Source organism: Sorex fumeus, unplaced genomic scaffold, assembly GCF_029834395.1.
Source record: "Sorex fumeus unplaced genomic scaffold, SorFum_2.1 ptg000030l, whole genome shotgun sequence".
In the NCBI taxonomy this organism is placed as follows: domain Eukaryota; kingdom Metazoa; phylum Chordata; class Mammalia; order Eulipotyphla; family Soricidae; genus Sorex; species Sorex fumeus.
In genome coordinates, this window is record NW_026606087.1 from 29,790,062 (window position 1) to 29,802,339 (window position 12,278).

The window sequence follows — 12,278 nt, forward strand, 5'->3', positions numbered from 1 at the left end:
AGTCAGAAGTCACCTCTGAGCTCCACCAGTTCAGGCCCAAAAACAAAAACAAAAAATATATATCTATGGTCCTAGTAAAACAAGTATGCTAACATTAAACTATTCCATAACTGTAGTCCCAATTGTACAACACAAGATAGCATAAATTCCAGTAAGTATTATATGATATTGATAATTATACCCAATTTCTAATTTTAAGCTCCACTTAAAATTAGTGCTATTATAGTCCTGCTTCAAAAAGAATCTTCAACTATTAAGAAAAACAAAAGGTCCTGAAAGAAATGCTGATCAATTAACATTCACATCATTGATATGATTCTGTCTTATCTGAAAAAAATTCTTAAATTAAATTATATTCTGAAAAATACTTTTCAGTCCTTAATATAAATTTTGAGATCTCCCTCCCATGACTTTCATCTACTACATATTCCAACACTCACAAAGAGCCCAAGTCACATTACTTTCTTCTACCACTTCCCTACTTCCCAGCTGTGTGTGACCTTAACCTTCAACCTCAAGATTAAAGAGAGGGGTTAAGGCATAGGTCTTGCATGTGACTGACCTCAGTTCTATTCTGGCACTACATGGCCCTTGAGCATTTCCCAGTGCAGCCTTATAAACTACAAGCACCACTGAGTGTGATCCTGCTGGCCCCTGAGCTTTGGCAGGATGACTTAAATAATCCCTAAGAGGAAGGGTTTGAATAGCACTGCATCAAAGTTGTCACACTAAACCCCACTTTAGTTTGACTGAGAAACATTGGGGAAGCATCTTAGACCTCCTGAGTAGCATTATGAGGGGCTCCTTAGTCTCCTGAATGCTGCTTAAAAGCCCCCACAAAAAATAATTTGTAACCTGGGGCCAGAGGAGATAGTATAGCAGGTAAGGCTTGCACACTGGTTGGGTAACCAATATCCCAGCATCCCATATGATCTCCCAAACACTGCCAAGAGTGGTTCCTGAATGCAGAGTCCTGAGCAGCCCCTGAGCAACACAGAGTGCAGAAAAAAAATTGATCTTCTTGAAGGGGCATTAGGAAACTTGAAGGAGTGAGGTAAGTACACTGATGATGGGTGTGGTATTGGAATCACATACAAGGGAAACCATCATTAAAAATACTGTGAATCAGGCCTGAGTGACAGTACAGTAGGTAGGACACTGTTCTTGCATGCTACTGACTCAAGTTCTATCCCAAGGACCATATAGGGTCCCTCAGGAACAGGCAGAAGTGATTACTGAGCACAGAACCAGGAGAACCACTGGGTGTGGCCCAAAGAAGAGCCCGGCAAGCTGCCGAGAGTATATCACCCACACTGCAGAGCCTGGCAAGCACCCCGTGACGTATTCGATATGCCAAACACAGTAACAACAAAGTCTCCAATGGAGACGTTACTGGGCCCGCTCGAGCAAATCGATGATCAACGGGAGGGCCTTTACCTTTAAAAATCACAAAAAGTAAAAAAAAAAAAAAAAAAAAGAAAAAGAAAGGGCTGGAGCAATAGCGCAGCAGGTAGGGAGTTTGCCTTGCACGCAGTCGACCTGGGTTCACTCCTCGGCATCCCATATGGTCCCCCAAGCACTGCTAGGAGTAATTCCTGAGTGCAGAGCCAGGAATAACCCCTGAGCATCGCTGGGTGTGACCCAAAAAAAATCACCCAGTATTGTAAAGCACAGTACCCCAATTAATATTTTTTAAAGTTAAAAATCCATAACTTTAAATAGAAAAGTAAAAATATTTTAACTTTCCTGAGCTTAAGTTCCCTCACAGGTATAGTACATGTTACACAATGTATAGTATAATGTCTAAGAGTACAGAAATCAGACCAAAAATTCAACTGAAAATCTTGCTCATCCCACTCGCTCTCCCTGGTCAGACTCCAGAGTGCAGCCTCCTGCTTGGAACTCTGGGCTCCTCATACACCCACCATCACCACCTCCGGCCCTTTTTCCAGAGCTGCATCACCTACTGTCAGTTCTAATCCTCAAAATCAGGTGTGTGCTTCTGGAAACTGGTTCTTCATTTGCCTCACCCTCTTATGCTGACCAAGCTCCAGATATACAGCCTCATGCCCATAAACCTGGGACCCACCTATGTACCACCTTTAGAGCAGGCAGTTTTGTTTCCTGTCATCCATTCTAATCCTCAAGACCCAAAACATAATTATAATCATCAAAAATACAATTTTAATAATGAAAACCCAAAAGTCCTGCCCTCTAAAAGCCCTGGCAGCCACCGACTTCTAGAACCCAATGAGAAGAGCAATTACATGGGTTCAGTGATAGCAAACACCAGGCCTCAAGGGATAGGGGATGGGCCAGTTCCTCTCACCCCTTCCCATCCCCATGGGACCCTGAAGGTCATGCCCTACCTCCAGCTGCTACTTAAGCTCCTCGGCAGTCATGATCCAGAGACACACTAAAGAATCTCCGAATTGAGCAGCTCACTGCAGAGACTTCTCCAGACTCTAATTGTCTGGAATTTTGGAGTTCCAGGAGCACATGGCCGCACTTGAGGCCACACAACATCTTATACTATTCATAACAAGCAATACAAAAGAGAGTATGGGGGAGATGTGTCTGCCACAGAGGCAGGGGGAGGGGTGGGGTAGAAGGGATACTGGGGTTCTTGGTGGTGGAAGATGTGCACTGGTGGAGGGTGGGGTGATTGATCATTTTATGATTGAAACTCAAACAGAAAAGCTTTGTAACTTTTCTATATCCCACGATGATTAAAAATAAGATAAAGGTAAAGGAAAAGGCCCTCCCGTTGATCGTCGATTTGCTCGAGCAGGCCCAGTAACGTCTCCATTGGAGACTTTGTTGTTACTGTGTCTGGCATATCGAATACTCTCGGTAGCTTGCCGGGCTCTCCGAGAGGGGCGGAGGAATCGAACTCGGGTCGGCCATGTTGGCCGCTTGTAAGGCGAATGCCCTACACGCTGTGCTATAAGATAAAAAAAATATCTGAATAACAGAGGTATAATAAGTGGCCCTCTGTTACAATCAATGAATGGATTGGTTCTTAAGTAACAGGGAATCTAAAGATTCACCATTAGCATCCATAAAACTTGAAGAAAAATGGGTAAAGGAAGGAACTCAGCTGCTCTGATAGAAGGGGATAAAACCTCAGGTGAGTTTGCAAGCTCATCAAAATTCTCAAGTCTGGTTGATGAAGACCTCAAATCAATACTCACTGCATTAGCAGTAGAAATTAAGCAAGTACTGGCAAGTGAAATTAAGCAACCACTGCACAAGAAAGTCAAACAACTCAAAGAACTGATTCAGAGAATGACAGATTTTATATAAATTGAATTTACAGCACTAAAGAACAAGCCATTATAGAGGATTGCACATAAGGAAAATAATATAGATTAACCTGAAGATAAAATACAAGCCAGAATTGATAAGGAAGTGGGGAAAGAAAAGCAAAAGAATGAAAGAGAATGTAAGGTACTTAATGGATAACAGAAAGAAGAATTTTTTTAAAAAGAGGAATAAACTTAATTATAAGAATACCAGAAGGAGGGGCTGGAACGATAGCACAGGGGGTAGAGCGTTTGCCTTGCACGTGGCCGACCCGGGTTCAATTCCCAGCATCCCATATGGTCCTCTGAGCATCGCCAGGAGTAATTCCTGAGTGCAGAGCCAGTAGTAACACCCCTGTGCATCACCGGGTGTGAGCCAAAAAACAAAAAAAATTAAAAAATAATACCAGAAGGAGACAAAAAAGGAGAAAGGGAAAGATAAGTAGTGGGAGAGATAATATCTGAGAGCTTCCCAGTTATCTAGAAAGATGCTGCTGCACATAATCAAGTGGTTCAAAGAGTACTAAACAAAATAGACTCAAACAGAACAACACCAATGCATAGAGTACTTAAAATGGCTAAAAAAAATAAACAAGAATCAAGAAAGCAATACAAAGAATTAATGAAAACAGAGCTGGATCTTCTAAAGAATAAACAAGCTGGATAAATCTCTGACTAGACTCACAAGGGAAAAAAGAGAAAATGCTCAAATAAAATGAGATAACAGAGAAGAAATTACAACAGAATTCTCAGAAATCCAAGCCATCATAAGAGCTTACTATGAACAACTCTACCTTGTTAAACTGGAGTACCTAAAAGAAATGAACAGATTCTTAGAAAGGCGTCATCTCCCAAGACTAAATGAGGAGAAAGTAAAAAATCCAAATGGACCAATCACAAACAATAAAATTGAAACAGTTTAGAATCGAAACTTTAGAAACTGAAACAGGGGGCTGGAGTGATAGCATAGTGGGTAGGGTGTTTGCCTTGCACGTGGCTGACCCTGGTTCGATTCCCAGCATCTCATATGGTCCCCTGAGCACCGCCAGGGGTAATTCCTGAGTGCAGAACCAGGAGTAACCCCTGTGCATCGCCAGGTGTGACCCAAAAAGCAAAATAAATTAATTAATTAATTAATTAAAAAAATAGAAACTGAAACAGTTTGAAACAATTAAGAATCTCCCCAAGAACAAAAGTCTTGGTCCACATGAGTTAACTGGTGAGTTTTATCAAATCTTACAACCTTACAACTTTACTTACTGCCATTGATCCTTAAGCTTTTCCAAAATATTAAAGAGAAATCTTTCTTAAAACCTTCTACAAAGCTAACATTACACCAATAACCAATACAGAGACTTCCTAAAGTAGAAATTTTCAGACCAATAACCTGCATTAACAAACATCAATGCAAAAATACTTGACAAAATCTTAGCAAACCAAATCCAACAATACATCAAAAGAATCATACACCTGGAGCTGGCATGATAGCACAGCAGGTAGGGCATTTGCCTTGCACTCAGTCGACCCGGGTTCGATTGCCAGTATCCCATATGGTCTCCCGAGCACCGCCAGGAGTAATTCCTAAGTGCATGAGCCAGAAGTAACCCCTGTGCATCTCCGGGTATGACCCAAAAAGAAAAAAAAGAATCATACACCACATTCAAGTGGGAGTCACCTTAGGGATACATGGATGGTTTAATATATGCAAATCAATTAACATAATACACCACATTGTAAAAATAAAAATCATATCCTTAATGTCCATCGATGCAGAGAAAGATCGTGCTCAGATTCAACATCCATTCACATTTAAAAAAAAAAAACCTGGGGCAGAACCGGCACATCCTTTCCACCCTGCCAAGACCACGAGTTGCCCCCCATAAGTGGCTCTCCGGCATGGCCATGACCCCAGAGGCATACAGACCTAATTCAGAAGCAGCAATGTGAATGAACTATGCATTAAGCTATGGCGCTGTGCCCCCTGGGAGGGAAAGAGTGTCTGTCTCTTCTGCCTTTCCCTGCTCCCCTCGCCCGCAGCAGCACAGTGGCCAGCCACTGCCTCAGAGTTTATTGGACAGTCAGGTACAAGCCGGTGGTGACAGGGCAGCTGGGGCTTCATGGGATGGGAGGTGGAACTGGCACATCCTTCCTGCCCCACCGAGACCATGAGTTGCCCACCACGAGCAGCTCTCCAGCACAGCCCCACAGGCACACAAACCAATCTCGGAACTATGTGGCTTTTGGCAGAAATCCCTCCAGATTTAATTAGTAAAATATCAGAAATCCAAATCGACATTATATGGTCTTCATAACCAGCAATAGAAAACAAATTATTTCACAATGCTTTTTCAGCAGGTCTGACTGTTGGGGTAAAATTCCGAATAATAATGGTGCATCTTTTGTTGAAATAAAGAATGTAATCAAAGTAAAGAGAGAGAGTTAAGTGGAAATCATCTGCCTCACAGACAGCTGGAGAGGTGGGATGGGGGGTATATTGGGGTTCTTGGTCATGGAAAATATGCACTGGTGAAGGGATGGGTGTTTGATCATTGTATGACCAAGACTTAAACCTGAAAGCTTTGTAACTTTTCTCACGGTGATTCAATAAACAAATTTGTTTAAAAAACCCTCAACAAAAAAATTGGGGTGGAAAGAACCTTCCTCAAGGTAACAGCTATCTATAAAAAGCCCACATCCAGCATTACTCTCAATGATGAAAAATGGAAAGCATTCCCACTGAGATCAGGTACAAGAAAAGGATGCCTACTGTCCCCACTTTATTCAACACTATTAAAAGTCCTAGCAACAACAATCAGGCATGAGAAAAAGTCAAATGATCCAGATTTGGAAAGAGTAAATTCTTGAGGCTATTCTCTGGATCCAGGCTGGGGAGAGAATATGTGGTGAGCAAGGTTTTCGGTTGATCTTTTTGTCTGATTTCTATCTCTATTTGCAGATGGCACGATAGAAGACCCTAAAGAGTTCACCAAAAAAAACCTCCTAGAAACAATAAACCAATACAGTAAAAGGGCTGGCAACAAATTTAACACACAAAAAAAATCAGGCACATTCCTACATACAAATCATGACATAATGGCACAATGAAACAAACAATGAATTAGAGGAGAAAAAGATCAACGAGTCTACCCCATTCAAAATAGCATCCAAAAACAGTAAGTACTTAGGCATCAACTTACAAAATATGTGCATTATCTATACCACAAAACTTCAAAAAACAAAGAAATAGAAGGACTTAGGTAAAAAAACATTCCATGCTCAAAGATTTTATGAATCAATATTGTCAAAATGACCATCTAAACTAAATTCCTATCTAAAGTTAATGCAATCCCTATATAAATTAAGATGATATTTTTCAAGGCCTTACAACAGTGAATAATATAGTTTGTATGAGACCATAAAAAACCCTAGCTAGCCAAAACTATACTGAAAAACAAGAAACTTAGAGTATCTCATTACTTAACTTGAAACTATATTATAAAGCCACAGTGACCAAAACACCATGATACAGGAATAAGAATAGACTGATCAATGAGACAGAATAAAATATCCCAGGAAAAACCCACAAACATATAGTCAGATAATTTTTTACAAATGAGTTGAGAGCATGAAATGGAATAAAATGACCCTCTTCAAGAAATGGTGCTGGGCAAACTGGATAACCATGCATAAAATAATAAAGCTGGATCTGATCTCACACCTTGCACAAAAGTCTTTCAAAGTGGATCAAAGACTTTGAGAGAGACCAGAATTTATAAAGTATATTGAAGGAAATCTAGACAAATGTTCCAAGATTTGGACCTCAAAGGTGTCTTCAATGATATAATATCATTGGCAAAGGCATCAAATCAAAAATAAACAAATGGGAAAAAACAAAATAAAAAAAACAAATGGGACTACATTAAATTAAGGAGTGCATCAATAGCAGAAGAAATATGGGCTAAAACTAAAAGACAGCAAACTAAATGCAAGAAAATATTTGTATTCAACACATCAGATAAAGGGTTGATATCCAGGATATATAAAGGTACTCACAAATAGCAACAATAAAAAGTCAAAATCCCCATAAAAAATGGGGAGTGAAAATGAGCATACAGTCAATAGGCATATTAAAAATTGCCCATCATCACTCATAATTGTAGCACTCTAGCACTAACATCCCGTTGTTCATCAATTTGCTTGAGCAGGCACCAGCAACGTCTCCATTGTGAGACCTGTTGTTATTGTTTTTGGCATATCGAATAGGCCATGGGGAGCTTGCCAGACTCTGCCATGCAGGCAGGATACTCTTGGTAACTTTCTGGGTTCTCCAACAGGGATGGAGGAATCGAACACGGGTCGGCCACATGCAAGGCAAATGCCCTACTCGCTGTGCTATCGCTCCAGCCCATGGCACTCTAAAATAATAATATTGAGATATCATCTCACACCAGTGAGAATGGCACATATCAAAAACTCTGGAAACAGCCACTGTCAATAGGATTGAAGTGAGAAAGGAATTATTGTTGGTGGGAAGATCATCTGGTTCATCCTCTCTGGAAGATATTATGGAAATCTTTACAAACTTTAGGAATAAAACTTCCATATGACCCAGCAATACCATCTCTTGGGACTCCCAAGTACAAAAACTTTAAAAGCATGTGCACACATATGTTCATTGTAGCACTTAGTAAAATAGCTTAGATAACCCAAATGCCCAACTACAGATGAATGGATCAAGAAATGGAATACTATGCAGTTCAAAAAAAACAAAACCATGCAATCTGTTACAACATGAATAGAACTAGAGGATGTCATGTTGAATAAAATCAGTCAGAAGGAGAGAGTCACAAGTCTTCTCTCCCATAAGAAAGCATAACACAACACACGCCACAACCATGCCACCAGACCCTGCACCAGTCTGTTTCATTCAGGATGCCTCAGAGGGGATGGGTGAGACCCCTCCCCACCCCCAAGGAACCCAGCCTTGGCAGCCAAAATTCCCCATAACTCAACCACTGCCATACTCAAAGCCCATCCATCTCCACACATTCGGGTGGAGCCTCACCCATGAGTGAACCTATTCCCAGACCATGTGACAATTCATACCTCACATCAACCATACTCCAAGAGAATTGCACCACATTTGATAGGGTTTAAAGTAGGAAACAATCAATCTTAGAGGAAAATATTTTTACCGATATCTATCAATCAATCTATCTATCTATCTATCTATCTATCTATCTATCTATATATCTATTATCTATCTATCTATCTATGTACACAAGGCTCAACCTTTAACAACTTGTTAGTGATCTCTTATAGAAGGGCTTAATGGCCCCTGGGTGAAATACAACAATCTCCACACTCTTTCCTCTAAGGAAACTTTTTTGGAGCATTTTCAGCAGTTTTTCATAACAATACAAAATAAATTATTTTGGTTCTGCTTTGGGGCAGGGGTTGGGGTTCATGATGAAATATGGTGGTGGGAAGGTGTAATGGTGGTGGGATAAGTGTTCAAATTTTAAATGTAATCAAATATTGTGAACTAATTTATAAAATAAAATAATTTAAAAATCAGTCGCAAGGAAAGGGGCAGTCACAGAATGATCTCTCTCACATGTGGGACTTAAAGATCTAAAGAACGGTATTAGCAAAGAGTCAAAGACAAAACAATGGAAGAACTAATGCACATAACCAAGTAGTGGAGTCATAGGAGGTGAAAGGGATGGATGCTGAAATCCTTGCATAAGGAAAATGGGTACACTGATGATGGGTGTGGTGTTGAAATTTTGTATACGGGAAATCATCCTTAGCAGTACTGTACACCACAGAACATTAATCAGTTTTTAAAAGTTAAAAAAAATCCCTTTCTCTCTTCCAGTCTACTAATTTCACAGACTAAATACCAAATTTAATAACATTAGTTCACGTTTATTGAGCACTTTATTTCATATTCATTTCTCCTAATCATTCAAATCTTCCCCCACTGCCATTCTCTGCTAATGATCTTGTCCCTATTTCACTGAAAATTAGGAGATCTTCCAAATGTTTCTAACAAAATTATCTTCCTAATTTTGTGTAACTGCACTCTTTGATCTCTCTTCCCTTTTGTTATGGATAAAATAGCAGTGTGTTCTAAGACCAACTCTTGTATTTGACTAGCTGAATCTATTTCTCTTGCTGACCCAAGAACTTTGCTTCATCATGAATTTTTTCTCCAATCACTCCAATAAGCATAAAAACAAATGAACATTAATGAGTTCTTAAACTTTTGCTTTACATTTCACTTGTCTAAACAACTATAGTGCCCATTTCCATGTTCCATTCTGCAGTAAATCTCCTTTAAATACCTCCACTAACTTTCCTTTTATATACTTTTTTTTCCAATAGGGGTCACACTTAAGGGTCTGGAGTCTAAAGGCCACTTCCCATGTTACTCTCCAAGCAGTCTAGACCTGCCCATTCAGTGCTCAGCTGCAGTGTTGGCCACTTTCATCCCTCTCCATGGTCCTTGGGATGGGGGATCAGTATATAGGATTAAACTCAAGGTCTCATACATGTTAGACATATTCTCTACCACAAAAGCTATCTCTCTAGCCCCTTCTATTCACTCTATTTTAGTTTGGGCCACACTAAAGGGTCACTTGGGGGTCACTTCTAGTGCAGGGGTACTTCTCAGGGGGCCATGAAGTTATACATTTCTTAGCTGTAGTACTTAAACACACATGGCTATGATGCTCCAGAGATCATAGGATATTGTGCTCTTAGGGGTCCAGACAACATAATTTCTGGAACTTACATGGAACTGTGAATCTAACTCACACCCTCATGCTTGCAAGCTGTGTGTCTTTTGCCACTGAACCATCCCTGGAGCCCCAATTACAGTCATTTCTTTTCCCCATCAAATTAGAGAATACAAACTTCACTTTTCAAAGTCAATGACCAAATTAGGATAAGAAGCCCACCTAATGTCTTTTTCATTGTATGAGTGCAGTTTTTAAGAACTGCATGGCATCTTGATGAGCACTGGTGTAGTAGAAGAGAGCCCAAAGATGGTATTCAGATAGGTAATCATCTAAAGAAAATCCACAGATTGAGCTTCAGATTCTTTATCATAAAATGGATAGTTATTGTGCAACCAGAAAGTACACAAGCACCACAACAAAAGTTGAATTACCCCCAAAGAGCAATGGGGCTAAGTGTGAGAGCACCACAACCAAACAGATATGTGAGCCCGTCATTGCAATGACAGAAAAGGGAAAGGAGGAGGACAGGGAGAAACAACATGGAATAAGGTAGGGTATATTAAACTCCTCTTAGAAAAGAAAACTAAAGTTCAGAAAAATTACACAAACCTCACAAGATTGCCTGGCACCATCATCAAAAAGGCAAGAAAATGTTATTATACATATGAGTGTATACTTCGACATGTTGTTTTCTTACCCTAACTTTTCTAACTTCCTGCCTTCCTACTCAAACAACTAACTTAAACTATACTGCCTCAGGAGAGGTATATACCAGGACTGAAAACAAAAGATATATTTTAATTATTTTAATTTTGTTTTTCCAAAATTCCAAGCCCTCCTAATAAAAGTTTGTTCCAAAGATGAGAGAGATTCTCAAGTACCTGAAGAGACAGAGATATTTCTTAGTTTCTCCCAAGTCTACAAAGTGTTTTTTAGCTACAGGGCACTTGCCTTGCTTGCAGTCCACCAAGGTTTATTCCCAGCATGCCATACAGTCCCTGGAGCCTGCCATAGACATGAGTGCAGAGTCAAAGGGAAGCCCTGAGTCCTGCTGGATGTGACCCAAACTCCCCAAAATCAAAAAATCCATGTCTTAAAAGTAGCAAATCGCAGCCAATCCAGAAAAACATCTAGACATAGTAAATTAATCCTCCAAATAAGACATCAAAAGCAAAAAATAAGTTACTATAATACACCCCTGTTTTAGACAGAGGCCTACCATAATCCGAGGGAAGTGAAGAAAAAAAAATAACTCAAAGAAGTACTGGAGTAGTTTTAAATAAAGTTAAACTGTAAAAAATACAAAAATATGTATTACATACCTATATTCACAGACTAAGAATCTAACTCAGTGATCATCAGATCTTGTCCCATTTTCCTAGAAGCCAGATCTAATTGGTCTAGGGTTTTTTATTTGTTTTTGTTAACAATATTGCTGTTATTAATTATGATGATTATGGAAGATGTGGTGAGATGAAAAGAATGTTTCACAGAGTGTTATCCACACCATAGCACTGAAATTTTCTTTTTTTTTTTTTTTTTTTTGGCTCACACCCAGCAATGCTCAGATGTTACTCCTGACTCTGCACTCAGGAATTACTTCTGGCGGTGCTGGGGGACCATGTGGGATGCTGGGAATCAAACCGCGTTCAGCTGCATGCAATGCAAATCCCCTACTCGCTGTGCTATCGCTCCAGCTCCGTAAATTTTATTTATCCACACCTATATCCCTGATAAATTTTTTAATTCATAAAGGAAGAGACATTAAGAATTGCAAAACATTGACCTAGGAGAGTGTTTGGTATAAAGGCAACACTAAATAAATCTTTATAAAATGTATACATAAGTGAACAAATAAGTGGAAGTACAGCTATTTCCTTAAATATATGCAAGAGCTACCTTTTTATAGGAAGAGACTTGGGGGTTCTGAGATAAGACTGGAAGTGTTCAGGGCTTACTCCTGGCTCAAGCGTCACTCCTAGAGTACTCTTGGAACCATTATGAGGTATTGGGAATTGAAACAGGATCAGTCACATACAAAGCAAGAGCCTTAACCCCTGGACTATCTCTCCAATCCCAATTTTACCTTTTAGAAAAATGTATAGTTAATTACATATAAGGTGTTTTTAAAGAGAAGCTAATAGCTATTTTGTTCCAAGTCATACCACACTTTCAATGATAAAAATGGTCACAGCACTCTAAAATGTCCATTACAGAACCTCTAATT

The 12,278-nt window shown here is 39.6% G+C and overlaps 1 protein-coding gene across 1 annotated transcript in view; it reads right to left on the bottom strand.

Annotated features, from left to right (window-relative positions):
* Window positions 1-12,278, bottom strand: part of LOC130025504 (disks large 1 tumor suppressor protein-like) — a 590,309-nt gene that overhangs the window by 568,303 nt on the left and 9,728 nt on the right. The gene's annotated exons all lie outside the window — the stretch shown is intronic.